Raw genomic sequence first — 17,959 nt, 5'->3', positions numbered from 1 at the left:
TTCTTCGCCATTTTGAATTTTTTTTCAGCTTTTTGGCAATTGGATGACGTCATGAATGACATTTGCTCGAGCACCCCCCACCTATCTTCAATACCTTAAGCGGGCCCTCCACCCGTCTCCGAAACCCTCAATCATCAGCTCTCTCCATAATTTTGGCTTACTAAGTTTTTGTTCTCTATACGACACCATCAGTGAAAAAAAAATTTTTCATACAAAATTTTACAGGAGTTTCTTAGTTGAAATTCTCGAAAATCTCCCCAAAAGTGGCAACACCGGTTGCATATCTCCATACTGCCAGCCGAGATACACAATCGATTCATACATATTGACTTTCCAAAATGTTGCCAACTGCCTCAAAAGCGTGATCAAAATTTCGAAAAATTCAAAAAATTACAAAATGGCCGCCAACTCAATTTGAAGAAATAAATTACATCGTTGTACAACTTTCCCATTAACTACAGGATATACCGCTCCCGATGACGTTTCAATCTCTCATCTCTCTCGCACCCACGCGAAATGATCGTCCCTGAAAAAAGACAATGTCGAAAATCACTTTTTCTTTGATAAATTCCAGTGTTGCCAGTCTCCGGTGACGAAAACACCTAAATGTCATTTGCACGAGCAAAACACGTAATCGCTCATACTCGAATTTTGCTAAAAGTGCGTATTTCGATTTTTTACAATTTCCCGAAAATCTTGAAATTTCCCTAAAAATGGGGTAATTTTTTTCCTCCAAACTATACCTCGAGCCTGTACGTACAATCGCTTCATAAAAGCCGAATCGCTCCGATGTTGCCAACTTTGAGATATTCGAATTTTAAAATTGCGTTTTTTCGTACCTCGAACAAAACGGTCGCCATGACAGCCGCCATCTTGAACTTTTAAAAACCTGTTTAACTTCTGTCAAAATACAGGATAATCGTGGGCGAAACCAAAAAAAATAATTATCCTCGATCACCCCGTTTCGGATCTGTGGCGCCGCAGTTCGGGGTCGAAAAATGAAAATTTTGAAAACGCTACGGCTCGGCCGCCATCTTGTTTTTCCAATTTTTTCTACATTTTCTGTTAACCGTTTACTACATTCTTTAATAGTTGCGAGTTTGAATGGAGTCCCTTAAAAAACAACGGAGCTGCAAAAATCACCTCGGCCGCCATCTTGTTTTTCCGAAATGTCATAATTTTTCCCCAGTCGAATCTCCCACCCGAACACATTTCCCCTACATCATTATATCATTTTCCGTCTCTTTCTAGGAGAACAATTATGTCAATGAGTCAGTGAGTGAGTGAGTGGTAATCGAGCTATATATAGTATAATAACTAGTATTTTGCTCGGTGCGCGAGCTGCTAAAGCAGCTCGCGTGACGTGGTTAGGTTTATGAGTTGTATTAAACCGATTTTTTTATTAAGATACACAAATTACCCCGAAAACCCCATAAAACGACACTTATATCAATTTTTTTCTTAAAAAGTGCACGCCCGCCATCTTGGATTTAAAAATAAATGTCGTTATCAAAATCAGCACCCTGGAAAACTCTGAAAACAACATCCATATCATTTTTTGTAAAAACGGGGTAGTTGAGGTTAATAAAGTAGGGTGCGTGGGTGCGCGGACCACTAAAGTGGTCCGCGAGCATGCAGAGTTTGTTTCACCGAGTAGACCTTCGGACCCTGATCATCTTTTGCCAAGAAACCACTCTTCCATCTTTTATAGCCTCCGAGATAGACACCGACGAAATTTGTACGGCGGCCATCTTGTTTTTCCAAAATTTTCCACTTTTTCTATTAATCGTTTACTACATTCTTCAAAGATTGCGAGTTTCAACGAAATCGGTTGGAAAACAAAAGAGTCGCAAAAATCATACAGGCCGCCATCTTGTTTTTCTGAAATGTCATAATTTTTGCCCTACTCGCCTCCCCCACCCAAACACATCTCCCCTACATTATTGTATCGTTTTCCGTCTCTTTCTAGGAGAATGAGACATTCAATATTCGCCATACAAAATGTATGTAAAAATAAATTCCGCCATTTTGAATTTTTTTTCTATTAATCGAGTAGACCTTCGGACCCTGATCATCTCTTGCCAAGAAACCACACTTCCATCTTTTATACCCTCCGAGCTGGACGCCGGCAAAATTTGTATGGCGGCCATCTTTTTTTCGCCATTTTGAATTTTTTTTCAGCTTTTTGGCAATTGGATGACGTCATAAATGACATTTGGTCGAGCACCCCCCACCTATCTTCAATACCTTGAGCGGACCCATCACCCGTCTCCGACATCCTCGATCATCAGCTATTTCCAAATTTTTCCTCGATTTTTTTTTTGTTTTCTATACGAAACCATCAGTGGGAAAAAAAATTTCATACAAAATTTTACAGGAGGAGTTTTTGGGGAGAATCTCGAAAATCTCCCCAAATGTGGCAACACTGTTTACATATTTCGATACTGCTGGTTGAGTCACACAATCGATTTATACATGTCGACTTTCCAAAATGTTGCCAACTGCCTCAAAAACGTGATCAAAATTTCGAAAAATTAAAAAAAATACAAAATGGCCGCCAACTCGTTTCACAGAAAGATTTTACACGGTTTCATAATTTTCCTATTAACTACAGGATATACCGCGCCCGATGACGTTTCAATCTTTCCTCTCGCTCGCACCCACGCGAAAGGGGATACCGTGAAAAAGACCGTGTCGAAAATCACTTTTACTTTGATAAATTCCAGTGTTGCCAGTCTCCGGTGACAAAAATACCCAAATGTCATTTGTACGAGCAAAACACGTAATCACTCATACTCGGATTTTGCTAAAAGTGCGTATTTCGATTTTTTACAATTTCCCGAAAATCTTGAAATTTCCCTAAAAATGGGGTAATTTTTTCCCACCGATCTATACCTCGAATCTATACGTACAACCGCTTCATAGAAGTCGAATCGCTCCGATGTTGCCAACTTTGAGATATATAACTTTTAAAATTGCATTTTTTCGTACCTCGAACAAAACGGCCGCCATGACAGCCGCCATCTTGAATTTTTTAAAACCACTCCCGTTCTGTCAAAATACAGGATAAACGTGGGCGAAACACGAAAAAATAGTTATCCTCGACTACCCCGTCTTGGATCTGTGGCGCCGCGGTTCGGGGTCGAAAATTCAAAATTTTCAAAACGCTACGGTTCGGCCGCCATCTTGTTTTTCCAATTTTTTTCACATTTTCTATTAACCGTTTACTACTTTCTTCAAAGATTGCAAAATTCAACGAAATCGGTTGGAAAACAACGGAGCTGCAAAAATCGCGTCGGCCGCCATCTTGTTTTTCCGAAATGTCATAATTTTTCCCCAGAGGGTTCCCGAAACCGAACACAACTCCCCTACATCATTATATCATTTTCCGTCTCTTTCTAGGAGAACAATTATGTCAATGAGTCAGTCAGTGAGTGGTAATCGAGCTATATATAGTATAAAATAACTAGTGTTTTGCTCGGTGCGCGAGCTGCTAAAGCAGCTCGCGTGACGTGGTAATGTTTAGCTTTATTGTATTAAACCGAATCGAGTTATTAAGATGCAAAATTCACCGCGAAAACACCATAAAACAACACCCATATCGATTTTTTTCTTAAAAAAGGCATGTCCGCCATCTTGGATTTCAAAATAAATGTCTTTATCAAAATCAGCACCCTGGAAAACTCTGAAAACGACATCCATATCATTTTTTGTAAAAACGGGGTAGTTGAGGGTAATAAAGTAGGGTGCGTGGGTGCGCGGACCACTAAAGTGGTCCGCGAGCATGCAGAGTTTGTTCCACCGAGTAGACCTTCGGACCCTGATCATCTTTTGCCAAGAAACCACTCTTCCATCTTTTATAGCCTCCGAGATAGACACCGACGAAATTTGTACGGCGGCCATCTTGTTTTTCCAAAATTTTCCACTTTTTCTATTAATCGTTTACTACATTCTTCAAAGATTGCGAGTTTCAACGAAATCGGTTGGAAAACAAAAGAGTTGCAAAAATCATATAGGCCGCCATCTTGTTTTTCTGAAATGTCATAATTTTTCCCTACTCATATCGCGCTTCAAAACATATCTCCCCTACATTATCGTATCGTTTTCCGTCTCTTTCTAGGAGAATGAGACATTCAATATTCGCCATACAAAATGTATGGGAAAATAAATTCCGCCATTTTGAATTTTTTTTCTATTCATCGAGTAGACCTTTGGATCTTGATCCTCTTTTTCCACGAAACCACACCTCCATCTCTTATACCCTCCGAGCTGGACGCCGGCGAAATTTGTATGGCGGCCATCTTTTCTTCGCCATTTTGAATTTTTTTTCAGCTTTTTGGCAATTGGATGATGTCAAGAATGACATTTGGTCGAGCACCCCCCACCTATCTTCAATACCTTGAGCGGACCCTTCACCCGTCTCCGAAACCCTCAATCATCAGCTCTCTCCATAATTTTGGCTTACTAAGTTTTTGTTTTCTATACGACACCATCAGTGAAAAAAAATTTTTTCATACAAAATTTTACAGGAGTTTTCTAGTTGAAAATCTCGAAAATCTCCCCAAAAGTGGCAACACCGGTTGCATATCTTCATACTGCCAGCCGAGATACACAATCGATTCATACATACTGACTTTCCAAAATGTTGCCAACTGCCTCAAAAACGTGATCAAAATTTCGAAAAATTAAAAAAAATACAAAATGGCCGCCAACTCGTTTCACACAAAGATTTTACACGGTTTCATAACTTTCCTATTAACTACAGGATATACCGCTCCCGATGACGTTTCAATCTCTCCTCTCGCTCACACCCACGCGAAACGATCGCCCCTTAAAAATGACCACGTCGAAAATCATTTTTTCTTTGATAAATTCCAGTGTTGCCAGTCTTCGGCGACAAAAATACCCAAATGTCATTTGTATGATCAAAACACATAATCGGTCATACTCGAATTTTGCGAAAAGTCCGTATTTCGATTTTTTTCAATTTCCTGAAAATCTTGAAATTTCCCCAAAAAATGGGGTAATTTCTTTCCTCCAATCTATACCTCGAGCCTATACGTACAATCGCTTCATAGAAGTCGAATCGCTCCGATGTTGCCAACTTTGAGATATTTAACTTTTAAAATTGCGTTTTTTCGTACCTCTAACATAATGGCCGCCACAACAGCCGCCATCTTGAATTTTTAAAAACCACTCCCATTCCGTCAAAATTCAGGATAATCATAGACGAAACCAGAAAAAAATAATTATTATCGATTTCCCGTTTCGGATCTGTGGCGCCGCGGTTCGGGGTCGAAAAATCAAAATTTTGAAAACGCTACGGTTCGGCCGCCATCTTGTTTTTTCAATTTTTTCGACATTTCCCATTAATCGTTTACTATTTTCTTCAAAGATTGCAAAATTCAACGAAATCGGTTGAAAAACAACGGAGCTGCAAAAATCACGTCGGCCGCCATCTTGTTTTTCCGAAAAGTCATAATTTTTCCCCAGAGGGTTCCGAATCCGAACACATCTCCCCTACATCACTATATCATTTTCCTTCTCTTTCTAGGAGAACAATTATGTCAATGAGTGAGTCAGTCAGTGGTAATTGAGCTATATATAGTATAACTAGTGTTTTGCTCGGTGCGCGAGCTGCTAAAGCAGCTCGCGTGACGTGGTTGGGTTGACAAGTATTAAAACGATAGTGTTTAATAAGATACAAAATTAACCGCGAAAACACAATAAAACGACACCCATATCGATTTTTTTCTTAAAAAATGCATGTCCGCCATCTTGGATTCCAAAATAAATGTCGTTATCAAAATGAGCAACCTGGAAAACTCTGAAAACGACATCCATTTCATTTTTTGTAAAAACGGGGTAGTTGAGGTTAATAAAGTAGGGTGCGTGGGTGCGCGGACCACTAAAGTGGTCCGCGAGCATGCAGAGTTTGTTCCACCGAGTAGACCTTCGGACCCTGATCATCTTTTGCCAAGAAACCACTCTTCCATCTTTTATATTCTCCGAGATAGACACCGACGAAGTTTGTACGGCGGCCATCTTGTTTTTCCAAAATTTTCCACTTTTTCTATTAATCGTTTACTACATTCTTCAAAGATTGCGAGTTTCAACGAAATCGGTTGGAAAACAAAAGAGTTGCAAAAATCACGTCGGCCGCCATCTTGTTTTTCTGAAATGTCATAATTTTTCCCGACTCCCATCTCACTATCGAACATATCTCCTGAACATCATCGTTTCGTTTTCTGTCTCTTTCTAGGAGAATGAGACATTCAATATTCGCCATACAAAATGTATGGGAAAATAAATTTCGCCATTTTGAATTTTTTTTCTATTCATCGAGTAGACCTTTGGATCCTGATCCTCTTTTGCCAAGAAACCGCACCTCCATCTTTTATACCCTCCGAGCTGGACGCCGGCGAAATTTGTATGGCGGCCATCTTTTCTTCGCCATTTTGAATTTTTTTCAGCTTTTTGGCAATTGGATGATGTCATGAATGACATTTGGTCGAGCTCCCCCCACCTATCTTCAATACCTTGAGCGGACCCTTCACCCGTCTCCGACATCCTCGATCATCAGCTATTTCCAAATTTTTCCTCGATTTTTTTTTTGTTTTCTATACGAAACCATCAGTGAAAAAAAAAACTTTATTATATTTAACCAAATTTATTTATTAAGATACACAATTCACCACAAAACGACACCCATATCAATTTTTTTCTTAAAAAGTGCATGTCCGCCATCTTGGATTTCAAAATAAATGTCGTTATCAAAATCAGCGCCCTGGAAAACTCCGAAAACGACATCCATATCATTTTTTGTAAAAATGGGGTAGTTGAGGTTAATAAAGTAAGGTGCGTGGGTGCGCGGACCACTAAAGTGGTCCGCGAGCATGCAGAGTTTGTTTCACCGAGTAGACCTTCGGACCCTGATCATTTTTTGCCAAGAAACCATTCTTCCATCTTTTATAGCCTCCGAGATAGACACCGACGAAATTTGTACGGCGGCCATCTTGTTTTTTCAAAATTTTCCACGTTTTCTATTAATCGTTTACTACATTCTTCAAAGATTGTGAGTTTCAACGAAATCGGTTGGAAAACAAAAGAGTTGCAAAAAACACGTCGGTCGCCATCTTGTTTTTCTGAAATGTCATAATTTTTCCCTACTCGCCTCCCCCACCCGAACACATCTCCCCTAAATTATCGTATCGTTTTCCGTCTCTTTCTAGGAGAATGAGACATTCAATATTCGCCATACAAAATGTATGGGAAAAAAAATTCCGCCATTTTGAATTTTTTTTCTATTCATCGAGTAGACCTTCGGATCCTGATCACCTTTTGCCAAGAAACCACACTTTCATCTTTTATACCCTCCGAGCTGGACACCGGCGAAATTTGTATGGCGGCCATCTTTTCTTCGCCATTTTGAATTTTTTTTCAGCTTTTTGGCAATTGGATGACGTCATGAATGACATTTGGTCGAGCACCCCCTACCTATCTTCAATACCTTGAGCGGACCCTTCACCCGTCTCCGACATCCTCGATCATCAGCTATTTGCAAATTTTTCCTCGATTTTTTTTTTGTTTTCTATACGAAACCATCAGTGAAAAAAAAAATTTTCATACAAAATTTTACAGGAGGAGTTTTTGGGGAAAATCTGGAAAATCTCCCCAAATGTGGCAACACTGTTTACATATTTCGATACTGCTGGTTAAGTCACACAATCGATTGATACATGTCGACTTTCCAAAATGTTGCCAACTGCCTCAAAAACGTGATCAAAATTTCGGAAAATTTAAAGAAAATACAAAATGGCCGCCAAATCGTTTCACAGAAAGATTTTACACGCTTTCATAATTTTCCTATTAACTACAGTATATACCGCTCCCGACAACGTTTCAATCTCTCCTCTCGCTCGCACCCACGCGAAAGGGGATTCCGTGAAAAAGACCATGTCGAAAAATCACTTTTTCTTTGATAAATTCCAGTGTTGCCAGTCTCCGGCGACAAAAATACCCAAATGTCATTTGTACGAGCAAAACACATAATCGCTCATACTCGAATTTCGCTAAAAGTGCGTATTTCGATTTTTTACAATTTCCCGAAAACCTTGAAATTTCCCCAAAAAATGGGGTAATTTTTTTCCTTCAATCTATACCTCGAGTCTATACGTACAATCGCTTCATAGAAGCTGAATCGCTCCGATGTTGCCAACTTTGGGATATTTAACTTTTAAAATTGCTTTTTTTCGTACCTCTAACATAACGGCCGCCATGACAGCCGCCATCTTGAATTTTTAAAAACCACTCCCGTTCTGTCAAAATACAGGATAATCGTAAGCGAAACCAGAAAAAATAATTATCCTCGATTACCCCGTTTCGGATCTGTGGCGCCGCGGTTCGGGGTCGAAAAATGAAAATTTTGAAAACGCTACGGCTCGGCCGCCATCTTGATTTTCCAATTTTTTTCACATTTTTTGTTAACCGTTTACTACATTCTTTAATAGTTGCGAGTTTGAACGGAGTCCCTTAAAAAACAAAGGAGCTGCAAAAATCACGACGGCCGCCATCTTGTTTTTCCGAAATGTCATAATTTTTCCCCAGTCGAATCCCGCATCCAAACACATTTCCCCTACATCATTATATCATTTTCCGTCTCCTTCTAGGAGAACAATTATGTCAATGAGTCAGTGAGTGGTAATTGAGCTATATATAGTATAACTAGTGCTTTGCTCGGTGCGCGAGCTGCTAAAGCAGCTCGCGTGACGTGGTTGGGTTGACAAGTATTAAAACGATAGTATTTATTAAGATACAAAATTAACCGCGAAAACACAATAAAACGTCACCCGTATCGATTTTTGTCTTAAAAAATGCATGTCCGCCATCTTGGATTTCAAAATAAATGTCGTTATCAAAATGAGCACCCTGGAAAACTCTGAAAACGACATCCATATAATTTTTGTAAAAACGGGGTAGTTGAGGTTAATAAAGTAGGTTGCGTGGGTGCGCGGACCACTAAAGTGGTCCGCGAGCATGCATAGTTTGTTTTACCGAGTAGACCTTCGGACCCTGATCATCTTTTGCCAAAAACCACTCTTCCATCTTTTATAGCCTCTGAGATAGACATCGACGAAATTTGTACGGCGGCCATCTTGTTTTTCCAAAATTTTCCACTTTTTCTATTAATCGTTTGGTACTATCTTCAAAGATTGTGAGTTTCAACGAAATCGGTTGGAAAACAAAAGAGTTGCAAAAATCTCGTCGGTCGCCATCTTGTTTTTCTGAAACGTCATAACTTTTCTCGACTCCCATCCCGCACCCGAACATATCTCCCGAACATCATCGTATCGTTTTCTGTCTCTTTCTAGCAGAATGAGGCATTCAATATTCGCCATACAAAATGTATGGAAAAATAAATTCCGCCATTTTGAATTTTTTTTTGTTCATCGAGTAGACCTTTGGATCCTGATCCTCTTTTGCCAAGAAACCACACTTCCATCTTTTATACCCTCCGAGCTGGACACCGGCGAAATTTGTATGGCGGCCATCTTTTCTTCGCCATTTTGAATTTTTTTTCAGCTTTTTGGCAATTGGATGACGTCATGAATGACATTTGCTCGAGCACCCCCCACCTATCTTCAATACCTTAAGCGGGGCCTTCACCCGTCTCCGACATCCTCAATCATCAGCTCTTTCCAAATTTTTCCTCGATTTTTTTTTTGTTTTCTATACGACAGCATCAGTGAAAAAAAAATTTTTCATACAAAATTTTACAGGAGGAGTTTTTGGGGAAAATCTCGAAAATCTCCCCAAATGTGGCAACACCGTTTGCATATTTCGATATTGCCAGCCAAGTCATACAATCGATCCTCACATGTCATCTTTCCAAAATGTTGCCAACTGCCTCAAAAACGTGATCAAACTTTCGAAAAATTAAAAAAAATACAAAATGGCCGAAAAGTCGTTTAACAGGAAGATTTTATACGGTTTCATAATTTTCCTATTAACTACAGGATATACCGCTTCCGATGACGTTTCAATCTCTCCTCTCGCTCGCACCTACGCGAAGGGGATTCCGTGAAAAAGACCATGTCGAAAATCACTTTTTCTTTGATAAATTCCAGTGTTGCCAGTTTTCGGCGACAAAAATACCCAAATGTCATTTGTACAAGCAAAACACATAATCGCTCATACTCGTATTTTGCGAAAAGTCCGTTTTTCGTTTTTTTACAATTTCCCGAAAATCTTGAAATTTCCCCAAAAAATGGGGTAATTTTTTTTCACCAATCTTTACCTCAAGTCTATACGCACAATCGTTTCATAGAAACCGAAACGGTCCGACGTCGTCGACTGGGATCAAAAACGTGATCAAACTTTCGAAAAATTAAAAAAAATACAAAATGGCCACCAACTCATTTCACAGAAAGATTTTACACGGTTTCATAATTTTTCTATTAACTACAGGATATACCGCTCCCGACAACGTTTCAATCTCTCCTCTCGCTCGCACTCACGCGAAAGGGGATTCCGTGAAAAAGACCATGTCGAAAAATCACTTTTTCTTTGATAAATTCCAGTGTTGCCAATCTCTGGCAACAAAAATACCCAAATGTCATTTGTACGAGCAAAATACATAATCACTTATACTCGGATTTTGCTAAAAGTGCGTATTTCGATTTTTTACAATTTCCCGAAAATCTTGAAATTTCCCTGAAAATGGGGTAATTTTTTTCCTTGAATCTATACTTCGAACCTAAACGTACAATCGCTTCATAGTAGCCGAATCGCTCCGATGTTGCCAACTTTGAGATATTCGAATTTTAAAATTGCGTTTTTTCGTACCTCGAACAGAATGGCCTCCATGACAGCCGCCATCTTGAATTTTTAAAAACCACTCCCGTTCTGTCAAAATACAGGATAATCGTGGGCGAAACCAGAAAAAATAATTATCCTCGATTACCCCGTTTCGGATCTGTGGCGCCGCGGTTCGGGGTCGAAAAATCAAAAATTTTAAAACGCTACGGCTCGGCCGCCATCTTGTTTTTCCAATTTTTTCCACATTTTTTGTTAACCGTTTACTACATTCTTTAATAGTTGCGAGTTTGAACGGAATCTCTTAAAAAATAAAGGAGCTGCAAAAATCACGTCGGCCGCCATCTTGTTTTTCCGAAATGTCATAATTTTTCCCCAGTCGACTCCCCCACCCGAACACATCTCCCCTACATCATTATATCATTTTCCTTCTCTTTCTAGGAGAACAATTATGTCAATGAGTCAGTGGTAATTGAGCTATATATAGTATAACTAGTGTTTTGCTCGGTGCGCGAGCTGCTAAAGCAGCTCGCGTGACGTGGTTAGGTTGACAAGTATTAAAACGAATTTATTTATTAAGATACGCAATTCACCACAAAAATCCACAAAACGACACCCATATCGATTTTTTTCTTAAAAAGTGCATGTCCGCCATCTTGGATTTCAAAATAAATGTCGTTATCAAAATCAGCACGCCGGAAAACTCTGAAAACGACATCCATATCATTTTTTGTAAAAACGGGGTAGTTGAGGTTAATAAAGTAGGGTGCGTGGGTGCGCGGACCACTTAAGTGGTCCGCGAGCATGCAGAGTTTGTTCCACCGAGTAGACCTTCGGATCCTGATCATCTTTTGCCGAGAAACCAGTCTTCCATCTTTTATACCCTCCGAGATAGACACCGACGAAGTTTGTGTGGCGGCCATCTTGTTTTTCCAAATTTTTCCACTATTTCCATTAATCGTTTACTACTTTCTTCCAAGATTGCGAGTTTCAACGAAATCGGTCGAAAAACAATAGAGTTGCAAAAATCATATAGGCCGCCATCTTGTTTTTCTGAAATATCATAATTTTCCCCTACTCATATTGCGCATCCGAACATATCTCCCATACATCAATGTATCGTTTTCTGTCTCTTTCTAGGAGAATGAGGCATTCAATATTCGCCATACAAAATGTATGGAAAAAAAAATTCCGCCATTTTGGATTTTTTTTCTATTCATCGAGTAGACCTTCGGATCCTGATCATCTCTTGCCAAAAAACCTCACTTCCATCTTTTATACCCTCCGAGCTGGACACCAGCGAAATTTGTATGGCGGCCATCTTTTCTTCGCCATTTTGAATTTTTTTTCAGCTTTTTGGCAATTGGATGACGTCATGAATGACATTTGCTCGAGCACCCCCCACCTATCTTCAATACCTTAAGCGGGCCCTCCACCCGTCTCCGAAACCCTCAATCATCAGCTCTCTCCATAATTTTGGCTTACTAACTTTCTGTTTTCTATACGACACCATCAGTGAAAAAAAAAATTTTCATACAAAATTTTACAGGAGTTTCTTAGTTGAAAATCTCGAAAATCTCCCCAAAACTGGCAACACCGGTTGCATATCTCTATACTGCCAGCCGAGATACACAATCGATTCATACATATTGACTTTCCAAAATGTTGCCAACTGCCTCAAAAACTTGATCAAAATTTCGAAAAGTTAAAAAAAATACATAATGGCCGCCAGCTCGTTTCACAGAAAGATTTTACACGGTTTCATAATTTTCCTATTAACTACAGGATATACCGCTCCCGATGACGTTTCAATCTTGCCTCTCGCTCGCACCCACGCGAAAGGGGATACCGTGAAAAAGACCGTGTCGAAAATCACTTTTACTTTGATAAATTCCAGTGTTGCCAGTCTCTGGTAACCAAAGTACCTAAATGTCATTTGCACGAGCAAAACACGTAATCGCTCATACTCGGATTTTGCGAAAAGTCCGTATTTCGATTTTTTACAATTTCCCGAAAATCTTGAAATTTCCCTAAAAATGGGGTAATTTTTTTCCTCCAATCTATACCTCAAGCCTATACGTACAATCGCTTCACAGAAACCGAATCGCTCCGATGTTGCCAACTTTGAGATATTTAACTTTTAAAATTGCGATTTTTCGTACCTCTAACATAATGGCCGCCATGACAGCCGCCATCTTGAATTTTTAAAAACTACTCCCGTTCTGTCAAAATTCAGGATAATCCTAGACGAAACCAGAAAAAAATAATTATTATCAATTTCCCGTTTCGGATCTGTGGCGCCGCGGTTCGGGGTCGAAAATTCAAAATTTTCAAAACGCTACGGTTCGGCCGCCATCTTGTTTTTCCAATTTTTTTCACATTTCCTATTAACCGTTTACTACTTTCTTTATAGATTGTAAAATTCGATGAAATCGGTTGGAAAACAACGGAGCTGCAAAAATCACATCGGCCGCCATCTTGTTTTTCCGAAATGTCATAATTTTTCCCCAGTTGACTCCCCCATCCGAACACAACTCCCATTCATCACTATATCATTTTCCGTCTCTTTCTAGGAGAACAATTATGTCAATGAGTCAGTGAGTGAGTGGTAATCGAGCTATATATAGTATAATAACTAGTGTTTTGCTTGGTGCGCGAGCTGCTAAAGCAGCTCACGTGACGTGGTTAGGTTTATGAGTTGTATTAAACCGATTTTTTTTTATTAAGATACACAAATTACCCCGAAAACCCCATAAAACGACACCTATATCAATTTTTTTCTTAAAAAGTGCACGCTCGCCATCTTGGATTTCAAAATAAATGTCGTTATCAAAATCAGCACCCTAGAAAACTCTGAAAAAGACATCCATATAATTTTTTGTAAAAACGGGGTAGTTGAGGTTAATAAAGTAGGGTGCGTGGGTGCGCGGACCACTAAAGTGGTCCGCGAGCATGCAGAGTTTGTTCCACCGAGTAGACCTTCGGACCCTGATCATCTTTTGCCAAGAAACCACTCTTCCATCTTTTATAGCCTCCGAGATAGACACCGACGAAATTTGTACGGCGGCCATCTTGTTTTTCCAAAATTTTCCACTTTTTCTATTAATCGTTTACTACATTCTTTAAAGATTGCGAGTTTCAACGAAATCGGTTGGAAAACAAAAGAGTTGCATAAATCATATAGGCCGCCATCTTGTTTTTCTGAAATGTCATAATTTTCCCCTACTGATATTGCGCATCCGAACATATCTCCCCTACATTATCGTATCGTTATCCGTCTCTTTCTAGGAGAATGAGGCATTCAATATTCGCCATACAAAATGTATGGAAAATTAAATTCCGCCATTTTGAATTTTTTTTCTATTCATCGAGTAAACCTTTGGATCCTGATCTTCTTTTGCCAAGAAACCGCACCTCCATCTTTTATACCCTCCGAGCTGGACGCCGGCGAAATTTGTATGGCGGCCATCTTTTTTTCGCCATTTTGAATTTTTTTTCAGCTTTTTGGCAATTGGATGACGTCATGAATGACATTTGCTCGAGCACCCCCCACCTATCTTCAATACCTTAAGCGGACCCTTCACCCGTCTCCGATATCCTCAATCATCAGCTCTCTCCATAATTTTGGCTTACTAACTTTTTGTTTTCTATACGATACCATCAGTGGAAAAAAAAATTTTCATACAAAATTTTACAGGAGTTTTCTAGTTGAAAATCTCGAAAATCTCCCCAAATGTGGCAACACCGGTTACATATCTCCATACTGCCAGCCGAGATACACAATCGATTCATACATATTGACTTTCCAAAATGTTGCCAACTGCCTCAAAAACGTGATCAAAATTTCGAAAAATTAAAAAAAATACAAAATGGCCGCCAACTCGTGTCATAGAAAGATTTTACACGGTTTCATAATTTTCCTATTAACTACAGGATATACCGCTCCCGATGACGTTTCAATCTCTCCTCTCACTCGTACCCACGCGAAAGGGGATTCCGTGAAAAAGACCACGTCGAAAATCACTTTTTCTTTGATAAATTCCAGTGTTGCCAGTCTCCGGCGACAAAAATACCCAAATGTCATTTGTACAATCAAAATACGTAATCGCTCATACTCGGATTTTGCGAAAAGTCCGTATTTCGATTTTTTACAATTTCCCGAAAATCTTGAAATTTCCCTAAAAATGGGGTAATTTTTTTCCTCCAATCTATACCTCGAGCCTATACGTACAATAGCTTCATGGAAACAAAAACGGTCCGATGTTGCCAACTTTGAGATATTTAACTTTTAAAATTGCGTTTTTTCGTACCTCGAACAAAACGGCCGCCATGACAGCCGCCATCTTGAATTTTTTAAAACCACTCCCGTTCTGTCAAAATACAGGATAATTGTGGGCGAAACACGAAAAAACAGTTATCCTCGACTACCCCATCTTGGATTTGTGGCGCCGCGGTTCGGGGTCGAAAAATCGAAATTTTCAAAACGCTACGGCTCGGCCGCCATCTTGTTTTTCCAATTTTTTCCACATTTCCCATTAATCGTTTACTATTTTCTTCAAAGATTGCAAAATTCAACGAAATCGGTTGGAAAACAACGGAGCTGCAAAAATCACCTCGGCCGCCATCTTGTTTTTCCGAAATGTCATAATTTTTCCCCAGAGGGTTTCCGAAACCGAACACAACTCCCCCACATCATTATATCATTTTCCGTCTCCTTCTAGGAGAACAATTATGTCAATGAGTGAGTGAGTCAGTCAGTGGTAATCGAGCTATATATAGTATAATAATAACTAGTGTTTTGCTCGGTGCGCGAGCTGCTAAAGCAGCTCGCGTGACGTGGTTATGTTGACTTTATTATATTTAACCAAATTTATTTATTAAGATATACAATTCACCACAAAAACACATAAAACCCAATTACAAAATGGCCGCCAACTCGTTTTGCAGAAATAAATTACATCGTTGTACAACTTTCCCATTAACTACAGGATATACCGCTCCCGATGACGTTTCAATCTTTCATCTCGCTCGCACCCACGCGAAATGATCGTCCCTGAAAAAAGACAATGTCGAAAATCACTTTTGCTTCGATAAATTCCAGTGTTGCCAGTCCTCGGCGACGAAAATACCTAAATGTCATTTGCACGAGCAAAACACGTAATCGCTCATACTCGAATTTTGCTAAAAGTGCGTATTTCGATTTTTTATAATTTCCCGAAAATCTTGAAATTTCCCCAAAAAATGGGGTAATTTTTTTCCTTCAATCTATACCTCGAAACTATACGTACAATCGCTTCATAGAAGCCGAATCGCTCCGATGTTGCCAACTTTGAGATATTTAACTTTTAAAATTGCGTTTTTTCGTACCTCTAACATAATGGCCGCCACAACAGCCGCCATCTTAAATTTTTAAAAACCACTCCCATTCCGTCAAAATTCAGGATAATCGTAGACAAAACCAAAAAAAAATTATTAGTTTCAATTTCCCGTTTTGGATCTGTGGCGCCGCGGTTCGGGGTCGAAAAATCGAAATTTTCAAAACGCTACGGCTCGGCCGCCATCTTGTTTTTCCAATTTTTTCCACATTTCCCATTAATCGTTTACTATTTTTTTCAAAGATTGCAAAATTCAACGAAATCGGTTGGAAAACAACGGAGCTGCAAAAATCACCTCGGCCGCCATCTTGTTTTTCCGAAATGTAATAATTTTTCCCCAGAGGGTTCCCGAAACCGAACACAACTCCTCCACATCATTATATCATTTTCCGTCTCCTTCTAGGAGAACAATTATGTCAATGAGTGAGTGAGTCAGTCAGTGGTAATCGAGCTATATATAGTATAATAATAACTAGTGTTTTGCTCGGTGCGCGAGCTGCTAAAGCAGCTCGCGTGACGTGGTTATGTTGACTTTATTATATTTAACCAAATTTATTTATTAAGATATACAATTCACCACAAAAACACATAAAACCCACACCCATATCAATTTTTTCTTAAAAAGTGCATGTCCACCAGCTTGGATCTAAACATGAATGTCATTATCAAAATCAGCACCCTGGAAAACTCTGAAAACGACATCCATATCATTTTTTGTAAAAACGGGGTAGTTGAGGTTGATAAAGTAGGGTGCGTGGGTGCGCGGACCACTAAAGTGGTCCGCGAGCATGTAGAGTTTGTTTCACTGAGTAGACCTCCGGATCCTGATCATATTTTGCCAAGAAACCACTCTTCCATCTTTTATAGCCTCCGAGATAGACACCGACGAAATTTGTACGGCGGCCATCTTGTTTTTCCAAAATTTTCCACTTTTTCTATTAATTATTTACTACTTTCTTCAAAGATTGCGAGTTTCAACGAAATCGGTTGGAAAACAAAAGAGTTGCAAAAATCATATAGGCCGCCATCTTGTTTTTCTGAAATGTCATAATTTTTCCGTACTCATATCGCGCATCCGAACATATCTCCCATACATCAATGTATCGTTTTCCGTCTCTTTCTAGGAGAATGAGACATTCAATATTCGCCATACATTTTCTATGGGAAAATAAATTCCGCCATTTTGAATTTTTTTTCTATTCATCAAGTAGACCTTCGGATCCTGATCATCTCATGCCAAGAAACCACACTTCCATCTTTTATACCCTCCGAGCTGGACACCGGCGAAATTTGTATGGCGGCCATCTTTTCTTCGCCATTTTGAATTTTTTTCCAGCTTTTTGGCAATTGGATGACGTCATGAATGACATTTGCTCGAGCACCCCCCACCTATCTTCAATACCTTGAGCGGACCCTTCACCCGTCTCCAATATCCTCAATCATCAGCTCTCTCCATAATTTTGGCTTACTAAGTTTTTGTTTTCTATATAACACCATCAGTGAAAAAAAAATTTTTCATACAAAATTTTACAGGAGTTTCTTAGTTGAAAATCTCGTAAATCTCCCCAAAAGTGGCAACACTGTTTCTATATTTCGATATTGCCGGCTGAATCACACAATCGATTCATACATATTGACTTTCCAAAATGTTGCCAACTGCCTCAAAAACGTGATCAAAATTTCGAAAAATTAAAAAAAATACAAAATGGCCGCCAACTCATTTCACACAAAGATTTTACACGGTTTCATAATTTTCCTATTAACTGCAG

This window comes from Maniola jurtina, chromosome W (genome assembly GCF_905333055.1).
Source record: "Maniola jurtina chromosome W, ilManJurt1.1, whole genome shotgun sequence".
Classification (NCBI taxonomy): Eukaryota; Metazoa; Arthropoda; class Insecta; order Lepidoptera; family Nymphalidae; genus Maniola; species Maniola jurtina.
The sequence above is the reverse complement of the archived record's forward strand: the minus strand, read 5'-3'. Positions refer to the sequence as shown.